This window comes from Cherax quadricarinatus, chromosome 2 (genome assembly GCF_038502225.1).
Source record: "Cherax quadricarinatus isolate ZL_2023a chromosome 2, ASM3850222v1, whole genome shotgun sequence".
NCBI classification, from domain to species: Eukaryota; Metazoa; Arthropoda; class Malacostraca; order Decapoda; family Parastacidae; genus Cherax; species Cherax quadricarinatus.
Genome location: NC_091293.1, coordinates 30,025,349 through 30,043,430, shown reverse-complemented (window position 1 = coordinate 30,043,430; position 18,082 = coordinate 30,025,349).

Below are 18,082 nucleotides of genomic sequence, written 5' to 3'. Positions count from 1 at the left end.
ACCTGTTTCGACAACTTCCCTGATTTGGTAAACATGAGTAACTGGAAACAGAAAATCCATGAAAGTTCATATAATGCTGGCGAAGCCCAGACGCCTACGTAACCCTTTCCCTTCGCTTCCTCGTGAAACCTTAATTAAAACAATATCTCAACTGGATGTCAAGTTTATTAAGCAAGACAAACACAGCCAGACCGACAAAATGAGGAAAGTTTGCAGAAGTAAAGCAGGTATTACGAGGTGAGTGAGAGGGAAGTTTTCCTTGTGGGTGCTGGAACCTTCACAAGCCCGGAGTCCACGCTTCATTAAGGCACAAATTGGACATCTCACCACTGGAAACCAACTGACTTCCACTGATTATCTTGTTTTCTTGCTTCTCTATTTGCTCTCCTTGCTGCATATTCCCTTTTCTGGTCTTTTTTTCCCAGCTGTCCCCTTTCCTAGGCTTCACCACGTACTCCTCCTACTGTCTCCTCAAAACAACTTGCCCTTTTCTTTATTATATTCTAGACTCGCTTTCTTCCCATTAAACCACGTCTTCCCTTTCTTTGAAATTTTCCGTGCCTTAATCCCCTCTTATGTGGTCTATCATGCACTTTGTTATAGATTCCCAACCATTCATCCTCTCCTCTTCCATCTCCTTCACCTCCTTCTTCTAAGTCACTTTTTATTCGTCCTTCCAAAACTCTAACCTTTCATTCTCCACACCTGCCTTTCTTCAGTATTTCTTCTATCTCTCCTTTCCTCCCTCCCTCCCTCCCTCCTTCCCTCCCTCCTTCCCACCCTCCCTTCCTCCATCCCGCCCTCCCTCCCTCCCACCCTCCCGTCCTCCCTCCCTCCCTCCCTCCCTCCCTTCCCCAGTCCTCAACAATCCGAAAAGTTAAATTTTTATTTATTTTCTGTAAGGTGTTAAACAGCGTTGGTCGGACTGCTTGAGGCTTCCCCTAATAGCGGAAGATATTCTTCTTAATTACCCGTTACCTACCATGTTTACGTCTATGGTAATGAAATTGTGAAGGTTAACAGTGATGATGAACTATATGGTGAAACAGAAAATGAACTTTAATATATTAAAGATGAATTTCATAGTGACGAAAAACACGAACCTTGTTGTGATGAAGGTAAAATAGAATAGGTAAAATTTGCGATTTTGGCTTAAGGCAAGCGAAAATTTGTGTATGCATATATATCTCTATATATATATATATATATATATATATATATATATATATATATATATATATATATATACATATATATATATAAATATATACAAACACTGATCTCTGGCTGAAGGAGACTCGAACCTACGAACCTTAGGACAAGGTACGCAGTGCTTTACCAATCTACCCACACTGGACCAATACTAGTATTGGTCCAGTGTGGGTAGATTGGTAAAGCACTGCGTACCTTGTCCTAAGGTTCGTAGGTTCGAGTCTCCTTCAGCCAGAGATCAGTGTTTGTATATATTTATATATATATATATATATATATATATATATATATATATATATATATATATATATATATATATATATATGTCGTGCTGAATAGGCAGAACTTGCGATCTTGGCTTAAATAGCAACGCTCGTCTTGCCATATAGGACAAGCGAAAATTTGTGTATGCAATAATTTCGCCAAAATAATTCTGAACCTAACGAAAAAAACATATTTCAATGTGTTTGTTTAGTATTAAATTACTGTAAACAAATCTAAAATATATTTAGTTGGGTTAGGCTAAAATTAATTGCTCTTGTTATAATAAGGTTAGGTAAGTTTTCTAAGTTCCTTTTGGTGCAAAATTAATTTTTTTTCATTAACATTAATGAAATTTTTTTTAGAAAGGACATAATTTTAAATGAATTCGTGCTAATTGACCAGTTTTTGCATATTCGGCGCGACATATATATATATATATATATATATATATATATATATATATATATATATATATATATATATATATATATATATATATATTATTTATTTATTTATTTATTTATTTATTTATTTAATTTTTAGCACACTGGCCGATTCCCACCACAGCAGGGTGGCCTGAAAAAGAAAAACTTTCACCATCATTCATCCCATCACTGTCTTGCCAGAAGGGTGCTTTACACTACAGTTTTTAAACTGCAACATTAACACCCTTCCTTCAGAGTGCAGGCGCTGTACTTCCCATCTCCAGGACTCAAGTCCGGCCTGCCGGTTTCCCTGAATCCCTTCATATATGTTACTTTGCTCACACTCCAACAGCACGTCAGGTATTTAAAACCATTTGTCTCCATTCACTCCTATCAAACACGCTCACGCATGCTCGCTGGAAGTTCAAGCCCCTCGCACACAAAACTTCCTTTACCCCCTCTCTCCAACCTTTCCTAGGCCGACCCCTACCCCACCTTCCTCCCACTACAGACTGATACACTCTTGAAGTCATTCTGTTTCGCTCCATTCTCTCTACATGTCCGAACCACCTCAACAACCCTTCCTCAGCCCTGTGGACAACATTTTTGGTAATCCCGCACCTCCTCCTAACTTCCAAACTACGAATTCTCTGCATTATATTCACACCACACATTGCCCTCAGACATGACATCTCCACTGCCTCCAGCCTTCTCCTCGCTGCAACATTCATCACCCATGCTTCACACCCATATAAGAGCGTTGGTAAAACTATACTCTCATACATTCCTCTCTTTGCCTCCAAGAACAAAGTTCTTTGTCGCCACAGACTCCTAAGCGCACCACTCACCCTTTTCCCCTCATCAATTCTATGATTTACCTCATCTTTCATAGATCCATCCGCTGACACGTCCACTCCCAAATATCTGAATACATTCACCTCCTCCATACTCACTCCCTCCAATCTTATATCCAATCTTTCATCAACTAATCGTTTTGTTATCCTCATAATTTTACTGTTTCCTATATTCACTTTTAATTTTCTTCTTTTACATACCCTACCAAATTTATCCACCAATCTCTGCAACTTCTCTTCAGAATCTCCCAAGAGCACAGTGTCATCAGCAAAGAGCAACTGTGACAACTCCCACTTTATGTGTGATTCTTTATCTTTTAACTCCACGCCTCTTGCCAAGACCCTAGCATTCACTTCTCTTACAACCCCATCTATAAATATATTAAACAACCACGATGACATCACACATCCTTGTCTAAGGCCTACTTTTACTGGGAAATAATCTCCCTCTTTCCTACATACTCTAACTTGAACCTCACTATCCTCATAAAAACTCTTCACTGCTTTCAGTAACCTACCTCCTATTCCATACACCTGCAACATCTGCCACATTGCCCCCCATCCCTATCCACCCTGTCATACGCCGTTTCCAAATCCATAAATGCCACAAAAACCTATTTAGCCTTATCTAAATACTGTTCACCTATATGTTTCACTGTAATCACCTGGTCCACACACCCCCTACCTTTCCTAAAGCCTCATTGTTCATCTGCTATCCTATTCTCCGTCTTACTCTTAATTCTTTCAATAATAACTCTACCATACACTTTACCAGGTATACCAACAGACTTATCCCCCTATAATTTTTGCACTCTCTTTTGTCCCCTTTGCCTTTATACAAAGGAACTATGCATGCTCTCTGCCAATCCCTAGGTACCATACCCTCTTCCATACATTTATTAAATAATAGCACCAACCACTCCAAAACTAGATCTCCACCTGCTTTTAACATACCTATCTTTATCCCATCAATTCCAGCTGCCTTACCCCCTTTCATTTTACCTACTGCCTCAAGAACTTCCCGCACACTCACAACTGGCTCTTCCTCACTCCTACAAGATGTCATTCCTCTTTGCCCTATTTATGAAATCACAGCTTCCCTATCTTCATCAACATTTAACAATTCCTCAAAATATTCTCTCCATCTTCCCAATACCTCTAACTCTCCATTTAATAACTCTCCTCTCCTATTTTTAACTGACAAATCCATTTGTTCTCTAGGCTTCCTTAACTTGTTAATCTCACTCCAAAACTTTTTCTTATTTTCAACAAAATTTGTTGATAACATCTCACCCACTATCTCATTTGCTCTCTTTTTACATTGCTTCACCACTCTCTTAACCTCTCTCTTTTTCTCCATATACTCTTCCCTCCTTGCATCACTTCTACTTTGTAAAAACTTCTCATATACTAACTTTTTCTCCCTTACTACTCTCTATACATCATCATTCCACCAATCGCTCCTCTTCCCTCCCGCACCCACTTTCCTGTAACCACAAACTTCTGCTGAACACTCTAACACTACACCTGCCTTTCTTCGACCCCGTTCCTCCCTCCCTTCCCCAGTCCTCCACCATATATATATATATATATATATATATATATATATATATATATATATATATATATATATATATATATATATATATATATATATATATATATATATATATATATATATATATATATATATATATATATATATATATATATATATATATATATATGTATATATATATATATATGTATATATATATATATATATATATAATATATATATATATATATATTATATATATATATGTCGTGCCGAATAGGCAGAACTTGCGATGTTGGGTTAAATAGCAACGCTCATCTTGCCAAATAGGACAAGCGAAAATTTGTGTATGCAATAATTTCGCCAAAATCATTCTGAACCTAACAAAAAAAATATATTCCACTGTGTTTGTTTAGTATTAAATTATTGTAAACAAATCTAAAATATATTTAGTTGGGTTAGGCTAAAATAAATTATTCTTGTTATAATAAGGTTAGGTAAGTTTTCTAAGATTCTTCTGGAGCAAAATTTAAAATTTTTACATTAACATTAATGAAAAAAATACATCTTTAAACGTATAAGAGAAAATTTCAGAAAGGACTTAATTTTAAATGAGTTCTTGCTAATTGACCAGTTTTACAAATTCGGCACGACATATACATATATATATATATATATATATATATATATATATATATATATATATATATATATATATATATATATATATATATATATATATATATATATATATATATATATATATATATATATATATATATATATATATATATATATATATATATATATATATATATATATATATATATACACACACAGATAGGCGCCCTTCTGGCAAAACATTGACTGACTGAGTCACATTGACTCAGTCGGTTCACCCTGCCTCAGTGGAAGACATGGAGTGTCGAAATAAATTATATTTTAGTCTTACGTAATTCTACATGTTTTCTTTCTTTTTTGTAGACCTGTCGAGTAGAAAAGAAACTATCGAAACGTTGTCAAAAATGTCTTTGTTTGCCCAGTAACTGGTTCTACATTATAATCAGCTCCATGAGACACTGTAAAATAGAGGCGAGGCAGACATAAGTTGAGGAGAAAGACATGTGTCGTACAGCAAGTCTTTTCTTGGACAACATTTCAACATTATTAAGCTTTCTGAGAGCGATACGTTTCGCTATTAACTTGTAGTGCTGCCATGTCTTCGTCTTTCATTTGCCTTCTCATTCCCCAGCGCCAAGGGAATGAGAAACATTTAGATTTGATCCTAGAAAGGCGAGAATAGCTTAAATTTTATAGATTGAGTGCACTCTTGTTGAAAGGGTAAACGTTAAAGTGAAGACGATTGTTCCAGAACTGATGGCATCGGGAGGTTACTGAGGCAGCAATCTGCCCAGACAATAACATCGCTGAAACTTTATGAGAGACAGGAATTAAAACAGACTCTCAGTATATATACTGAGAGATACACACCTCTCAATGAGAGAGATATAAACACCTCTCAGTTTATGTAATATGAAAGATATACAACTCTTGGTGTATATACACTAAGAGATACTGTACACACCTTTATGAGGATATACACTCGTGGTCTATGTAGCTAGCTGATGACACGCAAAACACTCTGGAATTAATACGTTGAAAGAACTCATCAATACAAGAGAGTGTGAATATGGTTAACAAAAAAAGTGTTCATGGAATGTGTGAGTTCCGCTCATATACTGTTTTATCACCCACTCTGTCCGTTAAAATACAATTTTCGTAAACAATACGCCCAACGTAAGTTGAGGGCAGTGAGCATAACCATAGAACGACTTGATAAGTGGTAATGGTTAGTAAGCTACGTTGTTAATAAATTTCAACAGAGTGAAAGGTAATACTGGTCGGGGCGTGTGGGCTGGTGGGTGGAATGACAGGGGAGTGTGTGGGTGAGCGGGTGGAATGGTGATGTGAGTGGATGGGAGGGCAGGAAGTGTGGGCATTACGGGGATATTTGTGGGTAGCAGGGCGGGATACGTGGGTGCATGGGTGGAAAGGTGATGGAGTGGGATGAAGGGATTAAAGAGAATATCGTGAGGAAGTCTAGCTAGACAGAGGATTTGAAGGACAGGTTGGGGAGGAGGGATTCCAGGGAGTGAGAGGGAAGGAAGAAAGGAAAGACTTGTGAGAAAGCAAAATTTATGGGAAAAAGAAGACCCAAGGGAAAGGAAGACCCAAGGGTAAGGAAGACCCAAGGGTAAGGAAGACCCAAGGGAAAGGATGAAACAAGGAAGAGGAAGACTCAAGGGAGGGAAATACAAAGTCAAAATTGCAAGATGAAGATACTGTGAATGAATACAAAGAATTGTTTTCACTGGCCAGACCAGATAAAGAGCGAACGTTTGTCTTATATCTCTGAGAATCTTTCAATATCTCTGGGTATCTTCGAGTCAGACTTGAGAGCCAACCCATCAAAATATCTGAGTGTCTGCTTCTAAGAAATGTTTTAACAGATAATGTATATATATATATATATATATATATATATATATATATATATACAAACACTGATCTCTGGCTGAAGAAGACTCGAACCTACGAACCTTGGAACAAGGTACGCAGTGCTTTACCTTGGAGTCCAGCTTGCGCTAGACTTTGATCCAAGGCAGCCGCTTTCAGGGAGAAGGCTTACAGCTTTTCATCTCATCCCCTGCATGCATCAGCCTTACTAGAGATATTAACAATGCAAGGAATTCGCAAGAGCAGGAGAAATATACACAAACACTGATCTCTGGCTGAAGGAGACTCGAACCTACGAACCTTGGAACAAGGTACGCAGTGCTTTACCAATTTACCCACACTGGACAATTGGAGCCCAGCTTGCGCTAGACTTTGATCCAAGGCAGCCAGCTTTCAGGGAGAAGGCTTACAGCTTTTCATCTCATCCCCTGCATGCATCAGCCTTATTAGAGATATTAACATTACAAGGAATTCGCAAGAGCAGGAGAAATGTACACAAACACTGATCTCTGGCTGAAGGAGACTCGAACCTACGAACCTTGGAACAAGGTACGCACTGTTTTACCAATCTACCCACACTGGACAATACCTTGGAGTCCAGCTTGCGCTAGACTTTGATCACCGGCCGCTCTCACCGAGGTCGGGTAATTCTAAGTAGAGGAAGCGTATTCACCGTCACTGTCTTGCCAGAAGTCTGCTTACGTCACTTACCCTCAACATATTTTGAGGGTTATATGTGGGTATAAAATGACTCAGGAAATCATAATAACAGGATAGCAAACAAATCACAGAACGGGTGGGGCTTGAACCCATGGAAGGCAAGCCCTAAAGCTAACAGACCAGTGTGTTAACCACTGGACCAGCCGGTTTTAGTTGTTAGCTGGCCCAGTGGATAGCACACTGGCCTATGAGAATTATATTAACAGGGAAAAGCTTAACTCTTAGGAGCCACATATTGCCAGGGGAACAGAAGATAATTAGGTATGATTCAAGGAAAGGGGAAGGAGGTCTTTCCCAATTCCTTGGATCAACAACCCTTCATCAACATTAAGGCATCCTAAGTCTCTATCATGAATGGCTATTTTTATTATAAATGGTATGGGTCCTGCATGTCACATTCAGTACATACTTAACAGCTACAGACATGCGTCTGTAGCCGTTAATGTTACTGTGTGTGAGGTGCTGAAGGCTGACCAGGGAGGTGGGAAGGCGTTGTCGACCAACAGATTGAGTCAGTAAGACTTAAGTTTAGCAACTCGATTGCCGAAAGTTCTAGGATAAATTGGAACTGTGCAGTAGACATGTTTGGAGTCTCCAAGCACTAGCAAGCACACGAAGAGTGTTCTTGGTTTTCGCTACAGTTGTTAAGTTCTTGTACATATCCGAGGCTTTACCTTAACTATATGTGTTTTCCGATATCGACGGCTATTGTACGGACGCTTACTGGTTTGGTGTGACGCTGTCTATAGTCTAACAGTGATGATGTGTTGCAGACGTTTACCATTTCGTAGAAACTTTGTAAAGACGGTTAGGGTGTTCTGGATGCGATTCTAAAATCAAGTTGTGTTTATGAGAAGAGATTACTTACTAGTTACTAATGATATAATGAGTATAGTAGGAGAATCTGAAGACTTTTCTCCTTACCTATTTTGAAGCTAAAGTCTAAAAGGGTCTATTTGGAATCCCCAATGATTATCTTTGAAAGTCTACAAGCGTCTCTTTGAATTTCCAGAAATATCTCTGAAAATCCGGAAAAACTTTTTTTTTGAAGACCCACATTCCACCCTTTGATACTGCTTATTATGGATTTCCTAGATAATTGGACAAATTTAACGATGCAACAGAACAGGATGATTGGGAGCGTATGTAAATCTGGGACGGGAGGAAGGAGGGAGTATGTGATCGGCCCAGGAAGATTTGTGGGGGAGATAGGGGGAGGTATAAGATTTTTTAAGTGTTGGGCTTTTGACCATTCAACAGTTTTGTGTGAACTCGTTAGGTCGGAGATAAGTGAGTTTTATGACTTGACGTGCTATTAGAGTGTGAACAGTTGTAACGTTTGTAAAGGGATTCAGGGAACCCGGTTAGCCAGAACTCAATCCAGAAGGAGGGAAGTACAGAGTCTGCACTCTAAGGGACGGGTGGGAAAGTGACGTAAGCAGACTTCTGGCAAGACAGTGACGGTGAATACGTTTCCTCTATTTAGAATTAACCGACCTCGGTGAGAGCGGCCGGTGAGATAAACAATTGCAAATATAAATAAAGAAATGTGTAACCTCTGTAATAAATTTTTTAACAAATTATGAATCTTCTCCAGCTCTTCAGACGCTAGACGGGAGCCGAGAATGCAGCAGATACTTGCCCTGTAGATGGCCAAACTGAGAAGCTGGACATACAAAATCGTAATGACACCATTGCAAACAAACCATACCACGGATGGGGGAGAGACCCGCGGTCAGAGAGTCACAAAACTCCAGACCGACGCGTTAGCCACTGGGCCAGCTGGCTACAATAAGAGTCATCCAACTAGGTATATACACTAGGTATATACCTAACTAGCCAGTTATGAGTCTGATATAATAAGGAGGAGGCATTCCTTGTCTTCCTTTATTTCCTCCTCTGATTTAGATGTCTTACTAAGTTGATGCGATTCTTATTCCTGCTGGAATAAGGTATATACCTAGTGGGATGAATCTTATCATAGCCAGCTGGCCCAGTGGGTAACGCGTCGGTCTGGTGTTTTATGACTCTCTGACCGCGGGTTCTATCCCCATCCGTGGTATGGTTTGAGACGCTGGAACTGGAAAGAAGCATCCCTTGGACTTCTATTGGTATCGACGAGCACGATTTTCCATAGCTGCAAGGGTTTCTGAATCTGTTGGAACAAATTGGTACTGATTGCATAAGTACCCAGTATTGCTGAGTATAAAATTTTCCCTATCAGCATCACTCCTTTCCCTCCCTGTTGACTAACATTATAAATGATAAAGGTGTAAGCTAAAGGAGACACACAGGTCCCACGCCGAGGATTTGCTATTTTCGCAGCAGTAGATTGTGACCCCTTCAGGGCAGTTAGCAGTATTACCGAATTTGCTGGATGCTAGGCATTGAGATTCTCTCTCAGTCAGCCACATAGTCGTACGGAGGGTCCTCGGGACGATGATCATGCTGGCCTTGTTGTGACTTGCATTCCAACACTTGGAATTTAGACCATGTAGACCACATTGGTCTGTGTTTATTGGGCAGCAAGGCGGAGCACCACTCATTATGGAGGGTCTGTGGGTCATGACACGTCTATTGCAGAAAATGGGACTGTAAAGAGGAAGTCGCCAGAGTGAAATGCGAACACTACATTGAGGTGAAAAATCTCTGTGTTAGATGTTGCGGCAGCATCTTTGATACACCTTTTAACAATACAGTCTTTCCAGCTGCTATTATATATGAACAATTACTGCATCTGCCTTAGAATCGAATCCCCGATTCTTTAGCACACCTCATGAGAAGCCCACAAAAATTCTGGCACACCTTAACCCCCTCAGCCATCAATACTTCAAACATCTGGTGTCGAGTATCATTAAACATGTCACCCCGAATGTGAGCACATACGTGGCCATGGAACGTAAGCGACTAATTTCATTTTCCTCCCGTCTGGAATACCAGTCTTCACAAGTAGTACACATATTAATGCATCCACGAACGAGTAGTTTAAAGCAATTAACAATACTGTGACTGGCTGGGAATCGACCTCCCCCCCCTTTCAAACGGGAGGAGAATGAAAGCAATCTTGTAGCTTCCATAGCCACGTATGTGCTCGCATCACGGGTGACATGTCCAGTGGTACTGGGTATCTGATGTTTGAAGCATTGATGGCCGAGTGGACTAAGGTGTCTTGGAATTTTGGCGGGTTTCACACGAGACGTGCTAAAATATCAGGTGGGCGACCTTAATTATGCAAGACAAGCCACGGGGAGGGGGGAGGGGGGAGGGTGGAAATCTTTGATTCAATTACTTTCACAATTCTAAGTTAGTGTACCATACAGTGACAAGCACACAAGATTACGAGATAACGTAAGGAGAGGCTAAAGGGTATTAGTAGGATTTAAATCATAGAAATATTATCGGAAAGGCATAGAAGTTTCCCATGTATGGCATATTAACCGACACTGAGAAAAATAGTAGACAATATTTAGGAAGAGATACTTCTGAGTACCTCTACAGAACATTCTAGTACCTCAAAGCAGGACAATGAAACGGACAAAGAGCACATTCTGTCCCTTTCTTTTATTATTTAAAAAGGTCACACAGAGTAATAGCAATCCATGTCTATAGTATCCAACGAGAAACGTATTTTCTCAAACCACATGGCCTGTTATAAACGATTAGAAAGCTTAGGGCTGGCTTTTATATCTTATAATTTCATACTTGACATCTCAGAAACCCCATATGAGGTGCAGGTGGATAATGGTAGGATGGGTTGCCACCGACCACTAACCACAGTCTAAGGGTAGCCGTGGACGGTGATACATCCGCACTACGCTACTTTGAGACCTCTCTCCCTGCTTTGGTTGCTCTCTTGCAACATTGCACAGCTCCTGATGACGCACTGAGAAGTGTGAAAGTACTTGAGCTGAAGATTTCCACCCCCCCCCGAGGCTTCTCTTGCATATATATATAAATATATATATATATCTTTCTTTCTTTCAACACACCGGCCGTATCCCACCGAGGCGGGGTGGCCCAAAAGGAAAAACGAAAGTTTCTCCTTTTACATTTAGTAATATATACAGGAGAAGAGGTTACTAGCCCCTTGCTCCCGGCATTTTAGTTGCCTCTTACAACACGCATGGCTTACGGAGGAAGAATTCTGTTCCACTTCCCCATGGAGATAAGAGGAAATAAACAAGAATAAGAACTAGAAAGAAAATAGAAGAAAACCCAGAGGGGTGTGTATATATGTGCTTGTACATGTATGTGTAGTGTGACCTAAGTGTAAGTAGAAGTAGCAAGACGTACCTGAAATCTTGCATGTTCATGAGACAGAAAAAAGGACACCAGCAATCCTACCATCATGTAAAACAATTACAGGCTTTCGTTTTACACTCACTTGGCAGGACGGTAGTACCTCCCTGGGCGGTTGCTGTCTACCAACCTACTACCTATAATATATATATATATATATATATATATATATATATATATATATATATATATGTATATGCATATATATATATATATATATATATATATATATATATATATATATATATATATATATATATATATATATATATATATATATATATATATATATATATACCTAAGAATAACAGAAAGGAAAAACTAGAAGTGAATGATAAAATAACATGGAGGGAAATGGAGAGGAAACTGACAGGAAATGATAAGAGTCGAAAGAAAAGAAAGAACGAGAAAGAGAGATAGAGAGAGAGAGAGAGAAGAGAGAGAGAGAGAGAGAGAGAGAGAGAGAGAGAGAGAGAGAGAGATAGAGAGAGAGAGAGAGAAAGAGAGTGAGAAGAAAAGAGAGGAGGTAAAGTGAAGGATTGATGAAAAAATAAGAGGAAAAGGAGAGAAAGATTAAGGGGAGTGTGGAAGAATGGAAAAAAAGGAGATAGGGGAGGGAGGGGGAATGCACGGAACACAGGAAATTGGTAGAGAGGAGAAAGTTGGATTAGAGGGAGGGGTTTAAGCCAGTGGCAGACTGACTTTGTATTTTTTATGCGTGTGTAAAGAGCGAGTTTTTTTCTTCTTCTTCTTCTTACTCGCCTTCGCCTTTTTTTTCTTCTTCATTTTCTTCATCTTAATCCTCTTCATCTTCATCTTTATCATCTTCGTCTACTTCATCTTCTTTTTCTTTGCCTTCTTTTCCCTCTTTCTCTGTTTTTTGGAGTCTTTTTCTACTGCGCGGGTTAGTTCGCTGAGAAGCAAACTCTGATTCTGTCTTATATGATATTAAAACCATAAAAATCGGCTGTCGCATTTTCCGTATAAGTCGCTACACAGAGAGTAGCAGAGGGAGAGACAGAGCGACAGAGAAAGAGTTGATGTAGGTAACAGCTCTTAGCTTATAAATAAAGTTAGGAATCCTTAACTCAACCTTGTAAAACCCTGAGTAACAAAAGAGAGAGAGAGAGAGAGAGAGAGAGAGAGAGAGAGAGAGTAGACCATGCAAACATACAATATAATATACACAGAGAAGCTAGCATATTTCAGACTTGCTTGAGGCCTGCTTAAAGCCTGTTGAAGGGCCGCTGGAGGTCCGTTGGAGGCACGCTGGAGGCACGCTGGAGGCACGCTGGAGGCACGCTTGAGGCACGCTGGAGGCACGCTGGAGGCACGCTGGAGGCACGCTGGAGGCACGCTGGAGGCACGCTCGAGGCACGCTTGAGGCCAGGTTTGATGTGTGCTCAAGCAGCTCACGTAAACAAGACAAGCACTACGCTAGACTTCATCGCGAGACCCATTCAGCTCTCCCTATGTACAGAGTCTGTGTACCAGCAGACGCGGTGTGAATGACCCTCTTCAGCCAAGTACGTTTACTCTTTAATTACTTTCAGACAAGCATTGTTCAGGTCAGTTTGTCTGCTCTTCCAGGCAGGTTGTTCATTTGTGGAAGGCTATGTGCTCGACTTACCGGCTCCCATGTTTATCCTTCGAGGGAGAAAAATCATCTCACTTCATGAGTACTACTATTTCCACTTTTCCTTATTGTTTTTCATTTTCATTTTGGTGTATGCTCTGTTTCTTTCTAGGAAGCGATAATATTATCTTCGATAGTGTATGCCATACTGATGGCAACTTGCTCGGGTGCCAGAACAGTAATTTGGGTGCCTTAAATATATATTAAATGAGAAAGTTGTGCCTTCAGGACATTATTGTTTCATATTTATGGTAATATCGTGGTATAAACCTCTGTACAGATACCGATAAATTGGTTTAAAAAAACACGTAAGCAATCACTAGGATACATTTATTAGAAAAGGCCCCAGGACCGAAAAGTTTTCTAATAAATTTGTCCTAGTGTTCATTTTAAACCATGGTAATGTCCTAAACCCGTAAGAGTCATACAGCACTGAGGAAAGACAAATAATATATGATTCGAGGAAGGCAGTTCAAATTTCTAGGAATAAAAGCACTTCACCTGCACCAAGCACCAACTTACCTTCCTGAAGGAAGCTTCTAGGAAAGCCACTTACCTCTTCAAGAGAATATCTTCCTTGCCTAAGCTCTCATGGCTCCTCCAGACACTGTGATCACTCTTCAAGGCGGAACATCTATTTAAGGCAGTCTGCTCTTCTTTAATATTTTGTGCTGCTTTATCCAGCGTGAAAACTCGGGAATTATATTTTTGTATCTTTAAAGTGACCTGTTCACTCTTTTCGAGAATATTTTTGCTCTTTATTATTGCCTTCAATGACAAGATGTAAAATCATTTAGGATGTGTCATCATACTGATATTATTTCATAGTTAATCCACAAACTGAAAATGAAAACTAGACATTAGGTTAGGTTAGGTAAGGTATCTTAGGTTAGGTTAGGTTAGGTAAGGTTAGGTTAGGTTAAGTTAGGTTAGGCTAGGTTAGGTTAGGTTAGGTATGGTTAGGTTAGGTTAGGTTAGGTTAGGTTAGGTTAGGTTAGGATAGGTTAGGTTAGGTATGGTTAGGTTAGGTTAGGTTAGGTTAGGATAGGTTTGGTTAGGTTAGGTTAGGTTAGGTAAGGTTTCTCAGGAAATAGGACAAGTGTTTGCTGACGTGGATTTAGTCATATGACTCGCAGCTGGAGCTTTTGGTCATTTGACCAAAGCCTTCGGCTGGCTTACCGGTCCATCCATTTAAAAATTATTGTTATAATGATAACTATTACATACCTTTTATTAGCTAACTAGACGTTTCGGTCCGGTCTGGACTTCTAACAGCTAGTGACTCAACATTAATTAGTTTCCATTCTAAATTTTTGGCTGAGTTGTGTTCCAGCACGTGAATTGTTATTCTTTTCTTAATATAAAAAAAATATTTGTTGCTCACTGAAGTAGCATGACTTATTAAAGCCATGAATACTTACCCTGAGACAGCTTGGTAATTCCTATTGCGTTGGTGTGGAAGTCGAAGGAGCCCGAGTATATATAGAGCGTGCGTGATAAGAGTGAGATATATCTACCATTTTTACTGGAGGTGCAGGCGCCCTTGCTAGCCTGCTATAATGGGAGAGCCACCAAGACGGAGATTATCGTGCTTTACAGTGGCGAGCGTGTCATGAGGTTAGTTATACTCCCCTGGGGGTTCAGAGGGGCACACGGGAGGGCAAGAGGGCATTGTGGGAACGAAGAATGAAATCTGTAGCAGCAAGCTTGGTAGAGGAGATGAAGGAGCGTTGGGCGTGGTGGAACACGAAGTACATGTGGAAGTTGTGGAAGAAAGAGGGCGGAGCAAGGAATATCTGTCCGATAAGAAAGAAGAAAGTGAATGGCTCTAACGTGGTGATGCGTTCCGACCGCAGACTCGTATGAAAATAGAGCTAGAAACAGCGGCTAGATACCATAGATAACCTGATGTAGGAGCTCAGTCAAGAAGGCTACACAGGCAGCTGAAAGATGAAGGAAATTCAGACGAGAGTGCCTGCCATGGCAATCACGCCTAGATTAGAAACATGGAATTAGATCATATCACTTTAACCATGGTTTATCCCATTCTGTCAAATTCCCTGCTATATGAAAAATATAAAATTTTAGATATACAAAAAAATGTCTCTTTTTAGTTAGGAATTCTTATTCCTTGGGGAATATTGTACATAATTCATTCTCTTCTCTTACAAAATAATCTCTTTAACATTCGGCTTATAAATATATAATGGTTGTTAACCTTTTACGAAAAGAAATCCTCTCAGGTGAGTTGCCTTAATGCAAGAGACGGACTCTTCATTCACTGAAATTGGCTTATCCTCCTTTCTCCCAGACGTTGTATTCCCCCTACGAGTTTGGCGCTCCCATTTATGAAATAATAATGATGATGATTATAATAATCACACAACACCAACTACTACTACTACTACTACTACTACTACTACTACTACTACTACTAATAATAATAATAATAATAATAATAATAATAATAATAATAATAAATATAATAATAATATGAATAAGAGGAAAAGAAATATAAGAGAAAAATAGTGAATTTTATAAAAAGTACAGATAGTTCAATCTCACAAGTGCATTTCTCTTTCCTGAATCCCCGAGTCCCGCTCCACCTGAAGTGCCGACCTCGTTCAAAGACGTGCACAGCCTCTGCATTTCCAGCATGCTGCAGGAACAGCCATCCCAGCACACCCGAGGGCAAGAAGGATTCGCTCTCAGGAATGATATTTATGCCTTGGCATGGCAATAAGGTAAACAGTAATGTGTGTGTCACCCCGAATCAAAACAATTCTCTAACATCACAACTGAGAAACATTTCGTGTTCACTGGTGCTGTTCAGTCGATCGTCCATGTGTTACCGTCCATGTCCAAACGTTCACGTCCCACCTATCCTGTGTCAGATGTGGCTTGCCCATCTATCGTTCTCTTCCTCCTCAGACGTTACATACGCCGCTCTTACTTTCGCTCTTTCTCTCTCTTTCATCATCTGTTGTCTTTCGCTTCCCGTATATCTTTTCCGCTCTTCGAACATTCGGTAACGATCTCTGTCCGGTGTATTCCCGGAAGATTGAGCCTTCAATACTCCTTGAATTCTATAACCATCACGGGTTTAGGTCTTCTTATAACAGTAATAATAAAATACTAATAAAAATAATAGTAGCAGTAATAATAATAATAATAATAATAATAATAATAATAATAATAATAATAATAATAATAATAATAATAATAATAATAATAATAATAACAATAATAGTAATCTATTCTCTTCCAGTTATTATTGCATTGTATCGATCTGTAGCAGGACTTGTCAATCATCACTCCCATCTTGTTCCTCTTCATTCACCATACAGGCAATCTTTGCTTTCATTCATTCCCTTTTATTACAATCTGTTGTCATCTCTTCGCATGCCTAATCAACTGATCTCTCCAGTTTTACTTAATATCATAGAAGTACGATATTTTATTGTAATTTTAACCATTATTTGGTTCTCCCTTAGGTACCTATAACACTAAAATATTACCATTCACACAGTCAGTACATACGCCTTCCTCATTTTCGAACATTTCAGAAAACAGTCATTTTATTCCCCAATCTTTCGTATTCTTGACAACACCAGCTGGCCATACTGCGAGGTGATCCTCCATCTCTGTGTAGACTCACTTTGTCTTCCACTATCCCATTCACATTCTGTGTTCCGTCCGCCAGTATTGAGCTTACTACCACTCTGGGCTTGGTGACGACCTGGTGCTCAGGTGTATCATTTTTTTGAGCGACCTGTGCACTCCCTGGATGGGCAAGTCGGGTGTCACTCTCTACCGTCTTTCTGTCAGCCATAAATCCTGTCTTCAGAGTTTCAAATGTAATGACGCCATGCCAGCACCTCAGCTCTTTTCTCTAATCTGTTGCTGCGAGTGAATTTTTTTCTTTCAATCGCTGAAGCCTCATTGCAAAATTAGAGCCCTCTTTAGCTATTAGAGGACGAAGAACTGGGATTCCACCACTTCTTGAGTTGAATGACCCGCAAGAGTTTAGCGCTCAGTACTATATCAGTTCAGAGGCTTGCCGATGGGTTGCTGAAGTAGCTTGAAAATTAAGAGATTTAGAGAAGAAGGATCAGAACAGGATGAAAAAGAAGGTGCATGTCAAGGATGAAAGGACGGCGGGGGTAGGAGGCGTACATGAAAGGGTTAGAACAGAGTAATTGGAGATAATTAGTACACATGGCCTTGAAGTGCTGTTGGGGAGTGATCAAAGTAACATTTATGACAGGATTCAATGAAAATGGATAGCCAGATTTGAATTCGGGAAGTAGGATGTACAGTATCTGTACTGAGGAAGGGTGAGGAGGTATATTTCGGTCGGTCATTTGAATTGTGATGACTGGTAAGGCAGTGGTTGGGTGAATGATGGTGAATATGTTTTCTTTTTTGTTTTTCACTTTACCTCTGTGGGAGATGTCCGGTGTGTTAGAAATAACTGACCACTCTAGAACATAATGGAATACTAAACTTTGTTTGCGTCCTTGTCCTGCAGGACCGCTGCAGTTTTTACTGTCATATTCCAACTGAGATTTTTCGTTTATTTTAGTCAGAAATGAAGCAAAAACCTCCACCCACCGGC